The following is a 20,191-nucleotide window of genomic DNA, read 5'->3' as shown; positions in this document are numbered from 1 at the left end:
TGATGTATTGTTGATAAAGGGATGAACCCTAGTTTGATGATGCATGTTGATATGATGATATGAAGATATTGTTTGGAAAATTTTGTTTAAAAATATGAAGCTATAATGTATGTTGGAGGTTTTTTTTATATGATGCATGTTGATATGATTTGATCCATCATGTGTAGTAGATGTTGTTGGAGGAATATGCTTAAAATTTGATCTTGATATGATTTGAGTTCATTGTTTGTTTATGTATGCTTATGCTTATGGTGCTTTTGTTTATGAAACTCTATTAAGGCAGCCACCTCTTGCGGACAACATCGGCCCACGGTACTGCATGCTGGACTGGGCATTCGACAAGGGTCATCGTGCCCGTTTCATAGAGAATGGAGAGGTAAGTGATATGAAAAAAAATTGATCAAAGTTCTCGGATTGATGAAAATGATTTCCTAACTTTTTGGCGTTCACTTTTTAACAGACGCTCCAGCCACTGCGCATGAGGGGTCACGGGGTTCATGGGCATATGGACTACGACGAGCGCTACGCGCCGTTCTTCAAGAGAGCCCGTCTGTTGGGTTTCGTGCTGCAGTTCAAGCGTCAGCCGCCGACGCTTGTCCACGCGGCTCTCACAGCTCTGATTGACCGTTGGAGACCGGAGACCCATTCTTTCCATCTGCCATGCGGGGAGATGACGGTGACCCTAGAGGACTGGGGGATGATTACTGCAATGCTGATCGAGGGTCATGCAGTCACCGGTCGAGTGGAGAGGGCCAACTGGCAGGAGAGGGTCACCACCCTCATCGGCGATTGCCCCGGTGCGAAGAGTAACCGTACATCCAGTGTGCCGTTGCCCTGGCACTCGGAGCACCGGAGGACATGCCCCCAAGGCGCAGATGAGGCGACTGTGGAGTTGTACGCGAGGGCCTATCTATGGTATATTCTCTCGGAGGTCGTGTTTCCAGACAGCTCCGGGAACTCTGCCAACTGGGCGTATATGTTCTTCCTAGCGGACTGGGATGCATGGTACAGTTGGGGGACGGCATCTCTCGCCTACCTATACCGTTCGGTAAGAGAGTGTCTAATTGCGTACCTACCTACGAAAGTGTGTCCATGACATTTTCTTACATCTGATCCTCATTTGATGTTTTGCAGCTTGACGACGCAACGCAGAGGACGGGAGACAAGTCCAATATGGGTGGCTTTGTCTGGGCCTTCTCCATTTGGATGTGGGAGCGGCTGCCGGTGGGGCGTCCGGAGAAGTTGCCAAGACGCCCATGGGAAGACTATGGCGAAGAAGGCGACGAGACTCGAAACCCCACCGTATCTTACGAGTGGGACGTTGTCAAACTCTACACGGGCCTAAACAAGACTTCGTACAAGACCTACACCAACGAGTTGGACGCTTTGACGCATACGCAGGTATATGAACTCGCACAACACCTTTCTCTTTGATTCCGCTATTGACCGAGAGTGCGAACTTACCAAGGTATATGTAATAGGTAATCTGGTGCCCGTATCGACAAGAACGAGAGTGGGCCTTTGATCTGAACGTGATGTGCGATGCGGACCGTGGTATCTGGCGGTGCATCGTGCCCATGATCTGTGTGTACGCCGTCGAGTGGCATTTGCCACAACGCGTGGCCACGCAGTTTGGGATTTATCAGCATACCCCACCGGGCCAGCCCACCGATACCGGCGGCCACGCGCTACACCTGTGAGCTCTTTGTTCTCCGTGAGATTATCATGTTTCTTGTTGCTTATGATGATCTCATTGCGCTTATGATGATTCTTGTTGCTTATGCCTTGCAGGATGAGCCGGCAGAAGAATCAGTCGATCACAAACTGGGGAGAGGAGCATAAGACTCATGTGACGGAGTGGGACCGATGGAGGTGGCGTAAAGACGTGGAGAGGAGAGTGGCTAACTGGGATGATTACCTGGGCCGACACATGAGGTGGTACGATGATGGCCAGAAGCACCGTCTTCGTCTCAGGCCTCGATGGACGGCGGAAGACATCGCAGAGCTGGAGTGGGCTGACCCCGATGAACAGGCATACCAGACCGGCATCAGAGACATGCACAGTGGATTTAGGGAGTTTGCACCCCTCATCAACAGAGTGGTACGTTTGAACCGACGGTCGTATTTAAAATATTTTATTCGTCAACGTGACTGACTTATGCCGTTGCAGTCCGGTGAGCTGAACAGATGCATCTTTGAAGCCTCAGATGCACTAGGTCATCTTCCCGGGAGCGTACAATCTGAGACCAGAGTCAGGGGGATGATGAAGGTACAATTTCAGTCTCCTCGGAACAGATGCATCTTGTTCACTTGCAGTCAATCGATCTGAACTTATTATGACCTTGCTTCATTGTGAGTGCAGAAGTTCGTGCAGCGTTGTCGCAAGCTGTAGGGCTGCTTGGGTGTGCTGGAGCTGGGTCAGTTGAAGCTCATCAGCCTGTAGCCACACAGGGTATCATCGGCTCATCGAGCCATGCTCCCTCGTCGTCTAGGTTGGTTGGAGAGGAGGAGGAGGAGGAGGAGGAGGAGGAGGAGGCCATATATGAAGAAGGGGAGGAGGAGGATGAGAGCAACGGGGAGGAGGAGTACGATGAAGATTATGGACCTCCAGCAACTCAAACGTCTCAAGCATTTCAGCCGCCGAAGAAAAGGAATCCGAAGAAGAAGGATTTGCTGAGTTCGGACCCTTTCCAGAGACCGGTTCCTCGACGGCCCAAGAAGAACACCGAAGAGCATCGTTCAAAGAGTAACGAGGACCGTACCTCCAAGAGGGGAAGGAGCAACTGATTATGCTCTTCGATAGTTGGCTCTTTTAGTTTCGTTGAACTTCATTTGATTGAACTATTCGGGTGGTTATGAAGCTACGTGGAACTATGTGTTTGCTATTTGTGGATCTATGTGTTTGCTATTTGTGAAACTATGTGGAACTCCGTTTACTAATTAGTTGAAGTTCGTTTGAAATGTTCTATGCACTTCAAATTTGTTAATGTGTATGTGATGCCCAAGTTTAATTGTTTGAGATCTGTGATATTGTTGTCATATTTGTGAAAATTGCTATAATATTATTGTCATATTGAATTTGAAAAGAAGCAAGCAAATGAACTTAAATTCATAACACAGGACCCTACCGCCAAGGCCCCTGGCGGTAGGGTCAGACAGCCTACCGCCAGGGCAACTCAATTCTTCGTTACAGAATCGTTACACTGAAAAAACAAGACCCTACCGCCAAGGCCCCTGGCGGTAGGGTCAGACAGTCTACCGCCAGGGCAACTCAATTCTTCGTTACAGAATCGTTACACTGAGACAGGACCCTACCACCAGGTGCTCTGGCGGTAGGTTTGGACAGCCTACCGCCAGGCCTCCTGGCGGTAGGTACTTATCCACGTCAGCACAATCAAACGGCCGCCGTCCCCCTCCGTCGCACCCCTACCGCCATGGGCCGTGGCGGTAGGCTATCTAACCCTACCGCCGTAGACCCTGGCGGTAGCAAAAGGGTCAAATCACGAAAAAAATTCAAACAGGGGTCAGATCCTGAAATCCTTTCTAAAAAGGATAAAAACACGAAATTCGGCCTTAAGTCGCCGTAGCTCCTTGTTTTCCTCCAATGGATCAAGCTAGATACACAGCACATGCAAGGGGGATCGGTCCCGCGGTGTTCTCACGGGAAGCTTGCACAACAACGGAAAGACACCTCTGTTTTTACGAGACAACAGTAGCGATTGTACTACTTCAATTAGTACGCTGCCACGTGATGGTCAGGTTGATCTGCAGCTCTAAATTTTTTATTGGTTAAAACTGCTACATGAGGGAGCGGCCAGATTGAAGCGGCCTTTGCAAAATTCATACACAGCGTATATACTACCAAGAGGATTGAAAGCTACCACGTGGTCAAAAGGTCTGTCTTGGTACTAGATGTGATGGCTAGTACGCAAGTGGTCAAAAGAAAAAGAAAAGAGACAGGGATTAGCAAAGACAGACGATGGAATCTAGCGCGTGGACATCAAATCATGCGAGTCAGAAATTATCAAATGCACCGCTTCGGCCCTGCTGAGTCGTCTACTTGCTGTGTTGAGCTGGTTTCGTCACGTGGCGGTTGCCCTGCCGGGTCTCGCTGCCACGGGCCCCCTTAGCTGTCGCACGCTGAGTCGCCGGACGCCGCCGACCGCCTCTGCTCCGGGTCGCTGAATGCCCCGAGCGGCCTCAACTCAGCCGCCGCTGTGGTTCATTGACCCGCGCTTGCCGTGAGCCGTCACCTCCGCCTTGGGGTACCTGCTTGGTGGGAGGACAGGCGGATTAACCCTGCGCTGTTAAAAAGAACAGAAGTTATCTACGGACATTGCGTACGGATCATCTGTCGTACCAATGCACCAGGTGATATCCTTTCAATTCGTTTTTTATTAGTGCTTGTTAAATTTTTTGTGAAGCAACAACTCTGCCATACAGTGTTGTCATCTGCAGGACAAGGTTATTTATTACAAAGCTGGTGTTATACCACGGGGGTGCAGCACGTGTTAGCAACTTTTTGCACTGGCGTTCGTCTGTGCCTTGCTACTCGAAGGACATGTGTATGAGCCGCTGCCCTCGTGGTCCGGGTTACATCAATTCACCGGGACCACACCTGCAGTCGGTTCATCTGACCGTGCCCGCGTCGACTCAACCGTCCGCGCGCACGACCGACTCGTTTGTCCGCACGGCTTACAATGTCGCGGCCGACTCACGCGTCCGCTTCGTCTTCTAAATGTCGCAGGTTCACTCCGACATATATATCAACAAATCAAAGCCATGTCCGCTCACACAAGCTGTCCAATGGACATATGTGAGCCACCCTCGCTGCGTTGAGCCGCCCCTTTCATGTTGAATGAATCATCCATCATCCAAACAAAATAGGTGATATCCATCTAAGTTTATTTTATTAGCGCATGTTGTTTTTGTCAAAAAACAAGTTTATCTTTTTGCCTTGGTCTGCAATATTGTCTATGCAGAAATTATCTATGACAAAAAGTGATATTTGGAGATGGAGGCACGCCAACATCTTTTGGCACAGGTGGTCGTCGTTACTCAACGGACTCCCGCACCGGCTTACAACGCCGTGGCCGTCTCTCGCGACTGCGCCGGCTTACAACGCCGTGGCCGTCTCTCGCGACCACGTCGGCTTACAACAAGGAGGACAATTTGCCCGTCCGCACCGGCTTACAACGCCACGGCCGGTTTATCTGTCTGTGCCGCCTTAGATGTTGCGGTCGTCTTTATCGTTCGTCTCTCGTGGCCTGGTCTACATCAACACATCAGGCCGCACCTGTCTGCATGAGTTGTTTATTGAGTATGAGCAAGTCACTACTTGGGAAGCCCAGTTTTCTTCCAACAAATTGGAGGCAAATTATCATGTATTATTAGCCACCGTCTGCACTGGATGGCTCAATGGGCAGGCGCACAAGTCGCAGCACTACGGTTTGGTTAACTTCAAACAGCCAGTTGGAAGGAGCCATTGGCCGAGTTGCTGACACGGTTCATACGGGATCATTTATAACCCGCCGCAGTCACATCAACCTTCTGTGGATTCACATCGTGCTATCAACGCCAATGATATACACATTCCGCTATGGTCAAATATGGAGAATCTCAAGCCGACACTTCGAGTCATCTTGAGACTCGGGGGCTACAATGGTATGGCTCGGCAAAAATAGCCAGTTTCAATGAATTCAAGGACTCTGGGTTATTGAAGGGAAAGATAACCCGGCCTTGGAGGATAAAGGCCGTCAGAGAAATTCTGGCTCACAATGATGCTTCCGGTTTAAAAATCCGGTTCAAGAGACATCTTTCTCCCATAAAGCACTGAAGCTCTAATATCCGGTTTAAAAACAGGGTCAAGGAAAATTTATTTACCACAAAGCTTTGAAGCTCTCAAATCCGATTCAAGGTAAATTTATCTCTCACAAAGTTTTGAAGCTTTCAAACCCGGTTTAAACTTCCGGTTCAAAAAGAATTAATCTCTCGCAAGTTCGAGTTCTCAGAAAGACTAAAGGGTGCCAAAAAGAGCTTGCTGCCATGATGCGCGGTTCAAAACATAGGTACCCTGCCTTACGGCTTATTTTATTATGGTCACTTGGGGGCTTCCCGCTCATCGGGCATAGCTATTAGTACCCTCTTGATCGGCGCAATGCCAAAAATTTATATAGTCACTTGGGGGCTTCCTGTTCAAACATAGGTCGCATTCAAACCAAAGAGAACATAGCTGTCGATACCCTTTTGATTAGCAAACTACTGAACCTACTTGGGGGCTTCTTGATCGTATACGAATCATAGCTCAACCCCTTTGGGAATCGACGTGGATCGTATTCGAATCAGCGTCGCTAAACAACTCTTAAGGTCACTTGGGGGCTTCCTGTTCAAACATGGGTCGTATTCGAACCAAAGAAAACATAGCTGTCAATACCCACTTTGATCGGCATCGCCAACGCCATTGGGGGCTATATGATCGTATTCGAATCTTAGTTTAACCCCTTTGGAACGGTTTACTGATCGTATTCGAATCAGAAACCTCAAAAAAATTATTTGTTTTTATACAATCGCAAGTATTTGAGTTGTACAAATATCATATGTGCCGGTTCTTACAAAGTTGAGTTATCAACTTCACTGTCCGGGTCACATAAGCCGGCGGTATCATTCAAAGGATCATAGGGATCTTGTGATCTACTTGTGTGCAGGATAAGACTACATTTGGGTGGTTACCCGCCCTGGTTTTTTACGTTAAGTCACCAGGGCATGTGTTGTTTAAACTCTTTGGAGGATTTGCAGAAATATGACATATAAATGATTAAGTTCAAGATCATTACCAAAGTTCATGCTTTAAAATGATGATCTGTTCTGGATTTTTCTCAAAGGCTATAAGCTGCAGGGTTATAAAAATTCCGGCTTACAAATGGAGGCGTATTACATTGCCATCAGCCAAGAGCCGCCAAGTCTTTAAACTCCGGATTTACTTGTCAACCGATGAGGTATTCAAACCTTTAATAGCCAAACTGGCTGGATTTTCATGATGACATTGATGATTGAGGTTTTCATACCGGATTATATTATTCAAACCTTTAATAGCCAAACTGGCTGGATTTTCATGATGACATTGATGATTGAGGTTTTCATACCGGATTATATTATTCAAATCTCGAATAGCCAACATGGCTGGATTTCTATTGTGATTATCAATAACCAGTGCTATGATTGAGGTTTTCAAAGTCGCTTTAGCGCAACGGCTATTATTTTTATCAATGGATATGATTTATTCTACAATGGAAGGAATAGTCCCGAGTCGCTGCAGGCTTACGACCCGGCACTTGGGGGCTATATTATTCAAATTGAGGTTACATCAAATATGCAAGTCTCATGTCGCTGTAAGCATGCAACATGACACTTGGGGGCTAATGCAAAGTCATTTTTGCTCACCTCATTGAAGACCCGACTCATCACATCGTAATGAGCCGGCCCTTGGGGGCTACCAGTTGCTCCTGTCAACAATTCAAGGTACACAAGTCTTAATCCATTATATTGAAAGGTCCACTACTCAGTTGGTAGAGTACAAAGCTCTTAACCTTATGGACGTGGGTTCGAGCCCCATGGTGAGGGTTACATCATATGATATTATTTTCAATGAAGTATATATAAAGTCCCAGCTCAGTATTATCTTACTAAGCCGACCCTTGGGGGCTACACATTGCTGTTCAAATTTATATGGTTATATCTACAAAGTCCCTGCTCATTATTGCATAATGACCCGGCCCTTGGGGGCTACACTGGTTGAAGTTTTCATGAGCATAAAGCAATTACAAGTCCCAGGTTGCTGCAAGCATGACAACCCGGCACTTGGGGGCTACATGTGTGGAATATTCAGTTTATATGATTGAGATGAATAACCCAGATTTCTTTAAGGTTCCAACACTTATATTGAAGCAAATCTTAAGTTATCACTATGTTCTCCTCTTAAGACTTAGGGGCTACAGGTATTATGCATATAAAGAAAGAACATCTTCAAATTCTCAGCTTTGAGTAAATCAAGAAGATCAACTACATGACCCAGTGTCAACAACAATTATGACTCGACATCATCAGTCTTTTATAACCCGAAGATTTTGGAAATTATAACTCGGCAAGATCTACATCTTTAAGCCGGTTGAAAATCAGATGAGTATTTCAAGACCTATATTTTTTAAGTCGGTGCTTTGGAAGCCGACTCAAATGGATTATTTGTTTACAATATGTCTTCTACAAGCAAATGGATTGTGAAGCTGGCCTATTGACCCTGATTTTCTAGAAGAAGGAAACGACAAGGACTTAAGGATGTTCAGGTGCCGGTTTACAAGAATTCTTAACCCGGAGCACAACCTGTCAAATTTGTTCTTGTGTTTATTTTGCAGCATAAGTTTACCATGGATAAATCCAAGCTAAACTTGGGGGCTAATGTCGGGGATATACCCCGCGGTGTAACCCGGCCGGAAGTATAACCCGGCCGGACTTGGCGACTCACTAATGACCCGCCCTGACTGGACGACACACTAAGTGACCCGCCCGATCCTGGCGACTTATGGGTGACCTGGCAAGCGGATCAGAGGAGCGACAAGACCCGGGGACCCAGGAGGCTCAAGGCCCAGAAGGCCGGCTTACGATTATGATATGTCGGCTTAAGAGGAAAGGCGTGAGGAATATCTCGCTTACAAGGAATCAAGACCCGAACTTGTATCCGGCTTGTAGTACAAGATAGGCTAGTCCTAATCCTATTTGGACTCCACATGTAACCCGCCCCTCTAACTTATATAAGGAGGGGCAGGGCTCCCCAAAGAGGGACAAGGAACAAGAAACAATATCTAGGTCTAGACACAAAGGGGGAGCCGGCTTATGCGGCGACTCTCGATGAGCATAATGAGACCTAGCCTCAAACAGCATGTAGGGCTATTTCGGATGATGTTTCCCGGGGCCCGAAGCTGTCTAAATCCTCGTCTTGTGTGATGATCCGCCTAGCATCTCTCAATTTCGCCCAACCCCTCTCAAGCTACCACATAGATGCGTTGGCCTCGCGACTAAGTCCTTGCAAGAGGACATCTTCCGTGACAATTCCACGACAATAATGATGGTATCATCCGCGTATTGGAGGTGGGATATGCCACTAGGAGCAAGATGGAAGCTGACAGGGGTGATATAGCCAGCAGCCGCAGCCTGAGTCAGGATGTGGGAGAGAGAGTCAGCCACGAAGTTAAAGAGAAGGGGGAAGTCGGGTCACCCTGCCTTAGGCCCCTGCGGTTGGTGAAAAAATTACTGATATTCCCGTTTACCGAAATCGCGGTGTGGCCAACTGTGACCAGCTGCATAAGTCTGTGCACCACAGCCCCATCAAAGCCCTTGGCTAGCAACACCTGACAAAGAAAGTTCCAACTGACCGAATCGTAAGCTTTCTCAAAATCAAGCTTAAAGATCACCGCTCTAGTACCACGAACACGCAAGTCATGGACGATCTCATGCGAACATAGGATGTCGTCCAGGATGAACATGCCTTTGACAAAGGCCGATTGGAAAGGACCGAGGGTACGGTGAGTGATGGGGGATAGCCTAGTAGCAAAACCTTTTGTCGAAAACTGAGCGAAGTTATTGATGAGGGCAATAGGTCTGAACTGAGAAATCTTGTCAGCCCCTTTAACTTTAGGTATGAGAGTGAGGACAGCGTAGTTTAGGCGAGAGATATCCACGGTTCCCAACCAGAAACCTTGGATGATTGCAAGGAGGAGGCCCCAAAGTTGGGGCCAGAATTTCCTAAAGAAAGGGATGGAGAATCCGTCAGGGCCCGAGGCCGAATTGGTGTTAGCAGTACAAACTGTTTCAAAAATCTCCTCGTCTGAAGGGGGAATCATTAAGGCCTTCGTCATTGGAAACCTGCTCCTGGACCGACCAGAAGGAGTGAGCCAGCCTAAACCCAACCTCGGGCTTAGCATAAAGGAGGGAGGAGAAAAATTCAACTACGTGGGACACGATCTGGTTATGATCTGAAACCCTGGTGTTATTGATGATGAGACTGTCAATCAGGCATCGACGACGTCTCCCATTAGCAATGGCAAAGAAATACGCGGTGGGAGAGTCGCCTTTCAAAGTCCAGTTAATGGTGCCTCTTTGCCTCCAATATACCTCGGCCTGACGGTGTAAAGCCATTAAGGCCTCTGGTTTGCTATTTCCATGATTTGTCGGTATAACATGGGATAAGAGTGCATTGCTTAATACACGTTGGATAAGTACAAACACCGTCCAACAATATGGCGGAGAACTATGAGTACACTTCAAGTTGGTGGCTATTACTCCTGCCTGTCGGCTGATGCCTCATATAAACGTGTGTAGTTTTCAGCCTGTAGGCTATTAATCAAAACCATCAACGCTAGTGCTCATAGCCTTGGTTCTGACTTTAACTATAAGGAAATTGGGCAACACTCAGCTAGTTGTGAATTCTTCAATGACCTTTGGGCTATTTAATTTCATAGTCGTCAAAGATTACATCTAGTAGGGAACAGGGATCACCGATGTTGCAAAGCCTCTCTCGGAGCTACAATGAGTAAGACCACCGGGTGCTTCAATGAGCGCCGATACTACAAAGCCACCCCCGAAGATAAAAGGCGCGAGACCATCGCATGCTTCAACGAGCATCGCCGATGTTGCAGGGGATCACTGGTTGCAATGCATGGCTACTTCTTTGTGGTCCTGTGGTGATTGCAACTCATGGTGGGATTGACACCTGCAACTAACCCTCCTGGTGGATCCATGTGTGTGTAGGAGGGGGAGGGATTTTGCTGCGTAGCAAGGCGTCCAGCGCAAGGAATGCGATTTGCGAAGGACAGAGACGAGCCCGAGAAGCTGATCCAACGACACACACGAATGTCACGTGGTAGACAAGGTGGTTGAATTCTCCCCCATATCAGGCGGTTTGGCGCCTGGCATGGGCAATTCACTATTTGACCTAGCCATCCATCCATTACTATTATTTTTTCGGTGGACACATCCAATAATATTTAAACTGCTCTTCACTTTGTTTTACCAGACCAAACAACTTCATTATTATCTCATTTTCATAATATTAGCATGTATCCTGAAAGACAGTCAGATTTGTCAAGGATGGACCCCATCAAATACGACCAAGGTACGCATCCATAGGAGCTGCCGTGTCCTTCGTACCTACATTACATTTACATAATTAAACCTATGTGAAAATACGTGGAGGCTTATTTGCATATTTTAATTAGAAATTTTATAGAGCAAACATTCTCTGGGAAAGATTTTTTGAGCGAAAAATTTGTGGTGAGTCCAATCCCGTGAACGAATCTCGACGCGGTGATACGTGGCAATCCTCGTGGGTGTATTGTTTGCTCGTATGAGCCTCTGAGTGCGAACGACCCTAACATTCGCTCCATCCCCCCCCCCCCCCCCCCCCCCCCCCTGGAGAGAGAACAAGACCTGCATCCGCGAAGTCCAAAGCATGGCAACTTCTCTACATAGCATGACAATTACCAAAATATGTGTGGCAATTTCTTTGCATAACATGACATTTTTTTTCTGTTGTAATATGGCAATTCCTGGACATGTGTAGCATCTTTTTTGTAGTACCATGGTAAATCTTTTTGCTATAACATGATAATCTTTTTCTACCAGCATGGCAATAAACAAAAGTGTGAGTAATTTCCTCTTCGTTGACATGGCAATTCTCCCTGTTATAGCATGACAATTGCAGTAGTGCAAATCAATGATCATGTGGCAAAATTCTACGATGTACCATGGTAAATGCTAGACATGGGAATTCTCCTTTTTATACCATGGCATTTTTGTGTGCCACCGCATAGCAAACCCAAAACACATGTCAAGTTTTATCTATTGCAACATGGCAATTCCCTCTTCACAACACGCTGTAGCATGGCCACTCGCTCTTCATAACATGGCAATCTTCTAGAGATGTGTGAGCAAAGGGCGCAACACATCGTTTGCTGGCTAGAACCTTTCAGAACGAATGACGCCGTTCACTTGTTCGAGTCACCCAAACGTAACAATCGTTCGCGTCAGGGGCTCAGGGAAAGATACAATAGCAGAAAAGATACAATATATACAAATGTATGTCCCAACCATATGTAGATACCTCTACAAGTAACAGAAATCACAATTTACAAATATTAATTATATGATACTCTTTTTGCAATTTGCATGTGATACGGCGTGCATCCGAAGAAATATCGATGACTTAATTAAAAACATACATTTACATCCGAAAAAGGGAGAGCTTGTATATTTTTTTTCTGACTGAACACATGTTCAATTCCGGGGCTCGACGACTGTGTCAGCTACAACACGTCATGTCTTTGGTGGTGCATGTGTTGTTTCTAGCCGATTGGTTTGGCACGAAAGCGGTCGGATGGCCCATGCATGGATGGCACGGTGTCATCAGCCAGATGCGCGGCACGAGTAGCAGTAGCAACCCCTAAAGAAATGTGTTTTTTACCTAGTTTTTTTAACCTTTTTTAGGGGTACCTAGTTCTTTTTTACCTATAGTAATAATTATTTGAATTCCATATGTATTAGAGGTAATAAACTGAGCAGCCCATCTATTCCTAAAGCCCATTGACCCATCTTCACGTTCTTGGGCTGGACATAGTCAGCTACGCCTCCAGACTTCTCCTAAAGTCCTAATCGACCCCCTTTGGATTTTCTCAAAAAAAAAATCGACCCCCTTTCGATCGACAGAACTGTGAGAGTCTGAAACCTAGACTCGGCGGCGTGGTGTTGCGGAGTGGGCAGCAACACGCCAGCACCGCTGCAGCGCTGCGGCGGCCGGCGGGGACAGCGGTCGCCGACCAGAGGGCGGAGGCGACCGGCGTGGGCGGCTGCCGGCTGGGCGCGTTTCGGCGTGCTGTCCTCTCACTCTCCGACTCCAATCTCCATCTCTCTAAACCTATACAAGACTACAACCTAGTGTAAGTACAGTACATACATCTGTACATTAGAATCTTCCCCTTTGTGATTTTTGATTGAATTGTTGCCTGACCCCCTGGCCCTTGTGTTGATCCAAAAACTGTTGTTTGAGAGTTGAGATGTAAAGAGAGATAATCCCATAGTGTCTCTATTTCGGAAGCATGAAGAAGCAAAGGTGCAAAAAGTAGGACCGTCGTCATCACCGTCTGCTACTGCTCTAGTAGAAGGGCACACTCGAGAAGAGGCAAGGACTGCTCAAGAATAACTTGTTAGAGTTGGCGACAGATTCGCCGAAGGAAGCGGACATCAAACTCCTACTCCACCTCTCTGGGCAGTGGAAAGAAATGGAGATCAATTATCAAACTACTGTGCTGCGGCTGTTTTTTGTTCCTCCTGTGCAGAGAAGGACGAATGGAGGTCAGAGGGACCTGATGTGTTGCGTGCCTGCTCTTGGCTGCTATTCCGGTAGGTATATACACTTGTTTCTATTCTCTTCTTATGCAAATATGCAAGCTCTTATGCTCAATGTATTGTTTGTTGGCCAAATACTAGTTACTTATTATCTCATATCTTGTATGGATGAGCAAATTCAGCTGCAATAAACACCAAGAAGGATGTACAGAGTCTCTAGCAGTCAAACAAGGTAATATCTTGTACGTTTTTGACATTTTCATAATTGTCACAATATGTAAATTTGCGATGTTTGCATTACACTTAAGTTTTGAGCTCTGCGCATTTCTTTTTTTCTGAGTGGCACCCCCCGTATTGTAATTCTAGATCCGCCACTGACGAGTAGGATGTCTCCTCGACGACAGTGGTGGTGTTATAGGCGGTAAGACGTCCACCAATCCGTTAGTGCCACTGCCCCCTCTCGTCATTGCTGGCAGGACACTCCTCTTCGTGATGTGGTTGGCTAGATGACACCTTTGCGCATGTGCTTCATTGGTGCATGGTTGGGAGGAGGTGTCGGGAAAGACGTCTGGACTCCTCTGGTGGACACCATGGTGGTTCTTTGTGGGGTACTAGCTTATGCAACTATTGGATAATCCATTTGTAAAATGTTGTTTGGAGCACCGCTTCATGTCCAGAGTGAAAACTCATTGTGCAACCTTCACTGGTTGCCACAACAGTGGTGAACTACGTCATTACCTTGTTGAAGGCTTCCATGCCTCGGCACCCTTGTATCTGGCTTGGACGACGTCCCTTGAGTGCTAGTCCGCTGTGTGTGGTCTTCGCCGGTTTCCCTTAATTAACCGATGCATGTATGGTTTTTGGGTCCGGTTTCCCTTATTAACCGGACCAACTCTCTTCTTCTATATGCAAATGGGGGAGCTCCCCACCCTCTGACGAGGTTTCGTCAAAAAAGGCTTCCATGCCAATGTTCTGGCCTTCATTGGTTGGTCTTCGCATCCAGATGAAAATCCTTTGTCCTGGCCAGACATGGCGATGGTGCGTGAGAGCGCTATCCCTTCTTGAAGGCGTGGATGCAGAAGAAGTCAATTTAGTCATAGGCGTTTTCTGCATATCATATACTAATAGATTTACCAAAGTTGTCATTGTCTTAATTATACTTTGTATGTTGGTTTTTCTATGGCATCACTACCTTGCATAAACTTTAATAAATTATGGCCGTGTGCATCAAAGGATGCAGATGCCAGGAGGGACACTTCCTTTGTGAAAAAAAGAAAAAAGAAAGTACCATGTACAATCCATCTGTACTAAAGAAGACTTTCCAGAGGCTTGGTCTTAATCTCTACCTAATAATAAAGCGCTGTGGGTTTCCGTCGTCCTCACCCCTATTTGCAAAAAAGTCCCTACAGTTTGTTGAAATCAACCCGCAGTCCATCTATAAGTCATAACGAACCGTTTTTTTAACTTTTTTAGAAAACCCCTTGAGATTTAAGGTAATCAACCCGCCGTTCATATTTAAGTCATACGAATCGTTTTTTGTATTTTAACAGAAAACCCCATAACCTTTCGGTTAATCAATCCGCAGTTTATCTAAAACAAAATTATCCATATATTTTAAACCGTAACTCCGATTTTAACACATTATATATGAAATTTGATTAGAAAAATGTGTAGAATCTAAATATGCTGTTACTTTTAGCTGTTAAATATTTCTAAACTATTAATTTGGGTGCAAACTTAATCTATAGTGCACGGTCTGTTTTTTTTTCGCACCGGCGGCGATCCAAATTGCAAAGAAACACACATTAAAACAGATTGAGTGGGAAAAAAATATTGATAACCACGCATACACAACTCAGAAAAACCTCGCGGGAAAAAACAACAATTTTCTCATCTTATTCTGAGCGATTGTGTGCGTGCGAGCGAGCGCGTGTGTGTGTGAGAGAGAGAGAGAGACGCCTTAGGACTGACCACATTCAAATGCATTTTCGTTGTGTGAGCAGTGAGACCACCGTCGGGAACACAAATGTGATGCCATTTTAAATAAAGAACGTCTACCTATCAGGGTCTCGAGTCGTGGTCATTGGGTTAAGAGCGTGTATTTTTTCTGTCCCGTTGCAACACACGGGCTCTTTTGCTAGTCAAAGTAAATTGGCTGTAAGACATTGAGTTAACCCACCGCTCAGACTTAGCTATTATCGTCTCACTTTGACCTTTCGCTCCATGTAAACTCAGAACTCTCTTCGGAGAATCCAAACCAAACAAGCAGCTACACTACAAGAAAATATAGCAGTGTTCACCAGATACTTTGGCACCAAGCAGTTTGGTCACAATAGACATAGTGGTGTACTAATTGCAACAAACTTGTTAGTTTCTTAGTAACCATAAGCCTCTGAGCAGTACGCTCGTGGATTTGTACTGGGTGGAGAAGAGCGAAATAGCAACCAAACTCCTGAGCTGCCCCATATATATATGGGAAACGGTTGGGGCCGGCGCACCGGCTAAAAATTCCGCCGGTTCGCGCGCCAGGCTGGCCCCAGCGTCCACGAAAACAACCCTCGAGTAAGACACGTGTATCTGGTGGGGCTTGCACAACCGCCCGCTCTCCCATCCTTATCCTTTTCCCTGGTCCTTTTTTTTCTTTCTTCTACCTTTGGCCGAGACTCCACAGCCATGATTTTTCTCTCTCTCCTTCCGGCTGCTCACGAACCACTGCAAGCTCCCGTCGCCGCCGGCAGCCACCGTTGCTGCCGTTTTGCCGCTCCTACTCGCCGGCCACCCGTGCCGACCGCGCTCGTCCCACGGCCGCGCCATGCTTCTGTCATAAGACTGCAGCTCACCAGCCAGCCGGTTCCAGCTCGCGGCGACCGTGGCTGCAGTATCTCCCTACGTCACCGTGTCCTCTCGTCGCCGTCGTCTGCTCAGACAATCACTGCCCTCCTCTCGTCACCGTTGATTTTTTTGCTACAACCATGTTTTGATTTTGTTGGAACCGGCCCACGTTTTTGCTACCACAACCCCCCTCCCCCTCCCAAGAATCTGCTACAACGCTGATTTTTGCTGCAACCGACAAACCATTTTGCTACAACCGTTTTGATTTTTTGTTACTACCAGTGTTTGTTGATTTTTGCTACATCCATCTCCGTGACATGCGAACTATATCTTCTGTTTCCCCATCATTTTTTTGCTACAACCATATTTTGATTTTGCTGGAACCGAAGATAATTTTTGCTACATCCACCCACGGCGGTGTTGGTCGACGGGGGCGATGGCTTTTTTTGCTGCAACTATCTTTGATTTTTGCTACTGTTGGAGATGCCATTTGCTACTACCAGAGTCTTGTTGGAAGCATCAGGATTTTTTGCTGTCACCCTTGTTTTTGTTTTGTTTTTGCTGGAACCAGCCTAAAAAATGCTACCACCGTCTTTCGATTATGCTGGAACCGGCATTTTTTTCTGCTTCAACCATGGATGATGCACCAGAGTGCTGCAACCATGGACAGCAACAGAGGCGAGGTACACTGCAAGCTTGCCGACCGGTGTTTGCGGCCGGCGACTGTTGGCCATCGGAGTTGCGACCGCCTCCACCAGAGCTGCAATCACGCGTGTACGGAGCTGCATTCGTGTAGCCGACGAGGAACGCGAGAGGCGACAAAGGCGGGTGGTGTTTTGCTTCGCCGGCGGCGGTGAGGCCGCGGCCGGCGGCAGCGAGCAGCTGCGGTGGTCCAAACGAGGGCAGTGTGGGCCAGCGTGCGGGATCTCGCCAGCAGCGGCGGCGCTCTGTTTTTTTCTCCTCTTTTTTTCCCGTGTGGGGAGGATGAAGAAAGGGGATGCGGGACAGATCTGACGGTTACGGGCGCCCAGATCGTGCGGCTCTGAGTGGACCGGCCGAAAGTTGCGCCGGCGCACCGGCGCCTATCACCGCCCTATATATATACCCACCACAGCAGAATTATCTTTCACAAGATAACGAAGTCAGAGGCAAATATGATGAGGTACACCATTACCTTCTTCCTGTTGCTCCTTCTGCTCGGCGCATCACTCACAGATGCCTCACAGGAGGATCAGCTCATGAGGTTCATGGAGTCCACGGCCAAGAAGAGGCAAGCTGACAGAGCCAGTAATGCAAACGTAACCGAGGAAGCAAACGTCCCATGGGCCGACGCCAGCAGCTTCAGCCACCTGCCCACGCGTTGCCCGATCCCATTGGCAGGCGCCAAGGCGGCCGACAAGATCACCGCGCTGCCCGGCCAGCCTCCGCGAGTCAACTTCGACCAGTACGCCGGCTATGTCACGGTGAATAAGGAGTACGGCCGCGAGCTCTTCTACTACTTCGTCGAGGCCCCCTATGAGGCGGCCTCGAAGCCGCTCATCCTCTAGCTCAACGGTGGGCCTGGGTGCTCATCGCTGGGGTATGGCGCCATGATGGAGCTCGGCCCGTTCCGAGTGAACCCCGACGGCAAGACTCTGAGGAGGAACAAGCACGCCTGGAACAACCGTAAGTTGTTAAGTGGAGCTGGCTTCTAAGCAGAGTAGATACACTGAACTGATTAGATATGTGCAGTGGCAAACGTGATCTTTCTGGAGTCGCCAACCGGAGTGGGGTTCTCCTACGCGAGCAACAACCCGGATAATATCAACAAGCGGGGCGACCAGAGAACTGCCGAGGACACATTCGTCTTCCTGCTCAACTGGTTGGAGAGGTTCCCCAAGTACAAGGGCCGCGACTTCTACATCGCTGGCGAGAGCTATGGTGGCCACTACGTGCCGCAGCTTGCCACCGTAATCACCTTCATGAACGAGCTCCACCGCACCACTTTCATAAACCTCCGCGGCATCTTCGTAAGCCTTTCGCATGTGACTTTGCAGAATTATTGGGTTTTTTGCGGTAGCCATGCATATGCATGTTTCGTTTGTATTACATCTAGGTCGGCAATCCGATCCTTGACAATTACAAGAACAGCGAGGGGAATCTGGAGTTTCTATGGAGCCACGGGCTGATCTCCGACGAGATCTGGGCCGGGATCCGTGCTAACTGCACCTTCACCCCGAAAGACGACGGGCGGTGGTGCTCTGTGGCGGGGCAGGCATTCCACATAGGCGGCATCTATCCCCGAAACATATACGACCCGAGGATCTGCCTTCCGTCAGCACGCGAAGGCTATGTAAGATAGATATGATGCGATCCCTTGGCTACTCTCCAACTCTCTTTCCCAATAAGAATTGCTGATTTCTATGGCCAGTCAGACAGTCACAGTGTCCACAATTTTTGATTTGCCAGCTGGCTGGCTATGATCCATGCATGGAGTACTACGTCGAGGCTTACCTGAACACTGGCGAGGTGCAAGAAGCTCTGCACGCCCGCACCAACACAAGTTGGATAGCTTGCCCAAGAACAAGGTATATATACTCTATCTATCTGCATAATGTTCTGCTGCTACACTACCCCAACCTTTTTTTTCTTCTCTCTTGTGCGCAGCAGCTAATATGCACCACACTCTCGTTTCTTCCAGCGTCCCCTTCCATTATAACCCCGGCCCAGTTACCATGGTGCCAACGATCAGGAGGCTAGTCGAACGTGGGTTAAGCGTATGGGTCTATAGGTACTACTCTATACATGCACAATGAGCATTGAGCAGAATAAAATATCTATCTTGAGGTTTTTAACTAGAACGACCATCTTTCTTCAGTGGCGATTTGGATTCCACATGCTCGATTACCTCGACGAGGTACTCGGTCAAGGATCTCAACTTGCCCGTCACCAAGCCATGGCGCGCTTGGTACACCCCGGACGTCGAGGTAATTAACCGCTGTGCAGAAATAGACACCAGCGAGAGCTAATTAAGTAAAATTCAGATATGATGTGTGCTTGAACCTGAGATGAAATTAATGGGTTTCCGGTGGCTTATAGGTTGGAGGCTATGTTCAGCAGTACCAGGGAGGCTTCACGTTTGCATCGGTGAGGGGTGCTGGCCATCTGGTTCCTAGCTATCAGCCAGAGAGAGCCCTTGTTCTTCTCTACTCTTTCCTCAAGGGCAGGCTCCCGCCTGGGTGACGTCCCAAACTGAATTGAGATATTTCGGCACTCAGATGTTAATTTACTGTGTGTTCTGATTCGTATGCTGGATTCTATAAATAAATCGCTGCTTACACATGACTATGAAGTGCGGATAACGATATATTCAGGCCATAGTCATATGGTTTAACACTTGTGTGCTGAAAAGGGTTGTATGGTGTTCACATGAAAAGAATAGAGTGAATAGCACATCTGGTTTGCGCCGGACGAACATCTTTGAGTTTTGATCATACTGTATTTGCGCAACGAGCAGAATGAAAACAAGGCAATTCTCAGGACTGCATGTTGGAATTGTTAAACACGTCAACATGCCACGCGACATGACAGGCGCATCTCATAGGAGATAGTTGAGATAGTTAGGTTGTTAGAATATCATGTTTATCTCATGTAACCTCTTATCTCTATCTCCTTTCTTGATCTCCAAGCTTGTAATCTAAATCACATGTATGCGCTGTTATGGAAGGTGCACCCCATCTATTTAACATGAACCCGTCGGCCTGAGCGAGGCAAGACGTTCCGCTAGTTCGCACATGAATATCCCCACTTGTTCATCATATGCTAGTTTATACAAGGATATAGGTTTTTTTTCTTTCTATAAAGATACAAGGACGGGTAAGACACGAAACATGATGATGTTAGGATTTATTATAGTGACCTAATTGTTCAAATCTTAAAGATGTATGATTTGTGTTGCTAATTATTCAATAGTACTAACCGTTTGTAA

At 47.3% G+C, this 20,191-nt stretch overlaps 1 pseudogene; it reads left to right on the top strand.

Annotated features, from left to right (window-relative positions):
• Positions 1-16,050: 16,050 nt before the first annotated feature.
• LOC123116297 (serine carboxypeptidase 1-like) lies at positions 16,051-19,680 on the top strand (annotated as a pseudogene).
• The last annotated feature ends 511 nt before the right edge of the window (positions 19,681-20,191 follow it).

Source organism: Triticum aestivum, chromosome 5B, assembly GCF_018294505.1.
Source record: "Triticum aestivum cultivar Chinese Spring chromosome 5B, IWGSC CS RefSeq v2.1, whole genome shotgun sequence".
Classification (NCBI taxonomy): Eukaryota; Viridiplantae; Streptophyta; class Magnoliopsida; order Poales; family Poaceae; genus Triticum; species Triticum aestivum.
The sequence above is the reverse complement of the archived record's forward strand: the minus strand, read 5'-3'. Positions and strand labels throughout refer to the sequence as shown.